Source organism: Marmota monax, unplaced genomic scaffold (assembly GCF_021218885.2).
Source record: "Marmota monax isolate L192 unplaced genomic scaffold, Marmota_monax_Labrador192_F-V1.1 WCK01_AAM20220418_F8-fsc00081, whole genome shotgun sequence".
Lineage (NCBI taxonomy): Eukaryota > Metazoa > Chordata > Mammalia > Rodentia > Sciuridae > Marmota > Marmota monax.
Genome location: NW_026695234.1, coordinates 1928060 through 1932330, shown reverse-complemented (window position 1 = coordinate 1932330; position 4271 = coordinate 1928060).

Here is a 4271-nt window from a genome sequence, read left to right as displayed (position 1 = left end):
TTCTAGAGATTAGTGCTTTATCTGACGTGTGTGTAGTAAAAATTTGTTCCCAATTAGTAGGCTCTCTATTCACCTCACTGATTGTTTCTTTTGCTGAGAAGAAGCTTTTTAGTTTGAATCCATTCCATTTATTGATTCTTGATATTAATTCTTGTGCTATAGGAGTCTTATTAATGAAGTTGGGGCCTAATCTGACATGATGGAGATTTGGGCCTACTTTTTCTTCTAATAGACGCAGTGTCTCTGGTTTAATTCCTAGGTTCTTGATCCACTTTGAGTTGAGTTTTGTGCTTGGTGAGAGATAGGGGTTTAATTTCATTTTGTTGCATATGGATTTTCAATTTTCCCAGCACCATTTTTTGAAAAGGCTATCTTTTCTCCAATGTACATTTTTGGCGCTTTTGTCAAATAGCAATTAGAAAAATACAAATCAAAATTTCTCTAAGATTTCATCTTGCTCCAGTCAAAATGGCAGCTATTAATCATACAAACAATAGTAAGTGTTGGCAAGGGTGTGGGGGAAAAGGCACACTCATACATTGCTGGTGGGACTGCAAATTGGTGCAGCCAAAATGGAAAGCAGTATGGAGACTCCTTGGAAAACTGGGAATGGAACCACCATTTGACCCAGCTATCCCATTCCTCGGTCTATACCCAAACCACTTAAAAGCAGCATACCACAGGGACACACCACCTCAACGTTTATAGCAGCACAATTCCCAATAGCTAAACTATGGAACCAACGTAGATGCCCTTCAGTAGATGAATGGATAAAGAAAATGTGGCATATGTACACAATGGAATATTATTCAGCATTAAAAGAGAAAAAATTATGGCATTTGCAGGTAAATGGATGGAGTTGGAGAATATAATGCCAAGTGAAATTAGCGAATCCCAAAAAAACCAAATGGTGAATGAGTTCTCTGATTTAAGGATGCTGATTCGTAATATGCTGTGGAGGGGCAGGAATGAGAGGATTAAATGAAATCTAGATAGGGCAAAGGGGAAAAGGGGAGGGAGGGAAAGGGAGGAGGAATAGGGGTAGGAAGGATGGTGGAATGTGATGGTCATCATTACCCTAAGTACATGTATGAAGACATGAAGGATGTGACTCAGTTTTGTATAACCAGAGATACGAAAGATTATGCTCTATATGTGTAATATAAATTGTAATGCATTCTGTTGTCATTATATAACAAATTAAAATTAAAAATAAAAGCACTTAGAACTCAGTGCACACATAGAGGACTCAGTAAGTTTTAACTGCTGTAGTTTGACTTGTACTTATTCATTATTTCTAAAGTTGAAAGAAATGGTGAACTTATGACAGAAAACATCTGGGTTTGAAAATCAGTTTGCCATTTACACACCTCATTCTCCTTATCTGAAAATAGAGGTCAGAAGATCTGGCTTAAAAGATGTGTTAGAAGCTGCCCATTGTTTTAAAGAGAACAAGAGCGAGTGTTAACAAAGACCAGGCAAATGTTAAACCAAGGTTCAAACTGCAGGGAATGAGTACCAGGGAAAGTGGGCAGCTTACCCCAGACCATGGCAGCAGGGGTCAGAGACCCTGTCCTCTGGGACACTAAGAAATAAGGACCCAAATGTCTGTGATGGATGTTCCAAGATTGACACTAAAGACAACACAGGGAGGCCAAGTGAATCTTCCAAATACGTAATTCAAGTGAGCTCACATTCTCTCAGGCCTCCGATGACTGTACCACCTGAGAATAAAAATCTAAACTTCTGCAACCTGCATGCTAGTTCTTCCTGGACCTACTTTCAGTCCACTTCCAGTATCATCTCCCTTTGAGGTTGCTAAGATACTGGCTCTTTCCTCTCCATGCACATAGCACTCTGGGGTCTCACTCTTTCCTCTCTCTAGAATAATATTCCTTTCCAACGGTATTCTACCTGTTCAAGTTCTCCATAACCTTCAAGTCTTGGCCACAGTCTTCTTTCTCTGTGAAGCTTTCTCCTGTCTTCCAGGCAATAAGTGACCTCTAGTTTTCTTGGAGACATAACTGTTTCTTCTTTGAATTTGAATCATGTACCTATTGCCTTCTCTCCCCTAAAGAAGAGTTCCTTCAATGGGCAGGGCTTTTAACTGTTTGCTTACAAGGGGTTTAAGCACAATAGTCATGCAATATATACTTGCTGTTTGACAACTGTCTGGAATCTATGAATGAAAGAAGGAAGGAAAGGGTGAATCTATGCATGCTTTATCTAAAGCCAGGTTGGGTTTTATAATGAAGACAAGTCTGATCATGAAAGTTAGTATTAGTAAAGATGAATGTGAATGAGCCCTTACCACTGCCTCTTATGAACCAGGAATGTAGCAAGAGGCAAGTGAAACCTATGCCTCTGTCCTCCTCAGGCTCACAGTGCTATGGAAGGGGCAAGCATTTATCAAACCACTGTCCAAATATATAATTACCAACCATGAATGGTATAAAGAGAGACACTACAATAAGTTACGAAAACACAAACAAAGGGACAAGATCTAATTGGAGGGAGGTCAGGGAAGGCTTTCTTGAAGAATCAATGTCTCTATTCAGATTTGAAATGATGATAGCAGCTGCTCATGGACAGAGCAGTGGCTTGATGGCAGGGGATAGAGCAGAATGGCCATTAAAAGCATTTTACCCTGCAATCAGGTTCTAGTGCTGTGTGACAGTGAGAAGTAGTCGGACATCTGTGCTAATAATTTTAAGTATATGTTGAAAACAAAGTAGTCGGACAGTCAGAAGGATGGTCCAGAGAAGAACATGATAAAGGAGAATAGAGATAAGGCTGAGAAAGAACAACAGCTCAGTTAATAAATAACAAACTGGAAATAAGCATAGAAATAAACGTAAGGCAAAAAAAAGATGAGGGAAGGATGAGTACACCATCCATCTTCATCCTGGATATGGCAAATAAATCCTATAACCCATGTGTACCTTTTCTTTGCAGTATTTAAAAGTTAAACTTTCAGTCTTTAGAAGTTACCAAAAGGGGACTGGATTGTGGCTCAGTAGTAGAGCACTTGCCTAGAGTATGTGAGGCATGGGGTTTGATCCTCAGCACCCTATAAGAACAAATAAATAAAATAAAGGTATATTTTTAAAAGTCACTAAAAGGATATTCAAACCTGGCCTTACATGACAAAATGCATGTCTGTATCAGATCCCAGACCAATGTGATGTTATTGCCTGTTGCAAGCATTGGGGCACAGAAATAAAGAAGAATAGGAGTTAGAGTTAAAGGCCTGGGGTAGGGGTCAGTGTTACTGTGTCTTCAGCTCTGGCTAGAAATCTACTAGAAAATGTAGTTGAACTTATAGAAATAATTGGGATAACTGAAGGTGACACTTGGAGAAGGCAGGTGGAGTTGTACAGATGACCTCTAGCATTCATCCAGCGGACCCAGAAGAACTCAGTGAGATGCTGAGTGAATGATTCCGTATCCCATTGTGAACTATTCCCAGAGTGGTACACTTACCTGGGGTCTAAGAGACTTCAGGTACGTTTCAAATAAGTAGCCTATTTTCTGGACCTCCCCATGTGGACTGAATGAATCTAGCTTTGTTGTCACAACCATCATGGAGACACCTTCGGAAGAGAGAACTCCTGTTTCTGGGCACATGTACATTTAAATTTCAGTGGATTTGGACTTGAAGGCAAGTGGAAGAAACAATAGGGTACTAAGAGTCCAGATGATTGAGAACAAAGAATGGAAAAAGTAGAAGCTGTGAGTACAAAGATAAGCCTCTTGTGCTGAACAGTTTTTCAGAGATAAAGGGTGTTGAATAACATGAATAAAAGTGATTTAGCCTGAGTTTCTCCCTTCACCCCTCCGTGTCTGCCGTGGTGTCAAAAAATCTATCATGGGAGAATCCTTCTCTAAACTGTTAAGTCGTTTTAGACTACATTAAAGCTCTAATGCCCATGGGAGGAACCCACCTTATTAAATAATACCTTGAAGAAGGATTAACCTATCAGTTATTCTCTAATAGGTAGACAGGGTAAGCCTGGGGCCCTAAAGGGAGGAGACACGTGAGAGTGGAGTGTTGGGCATAGACACTCCTGAGTGGGATAATGCTGGAGAAAATCCCACCAGCTTCAGAAAGCAGGACTCCATCCGGGCTTCAATTGTGCAAGAGCCTCTGTTGGCTTCCCATAAATAGCTCCCGGCCTAACACAAAATCTCTATATGTGGAAATATTGTATTCACAGAGGAGTCACTCACATCAATTATACACTAAATTATGCACATATTTGGGAAATTTG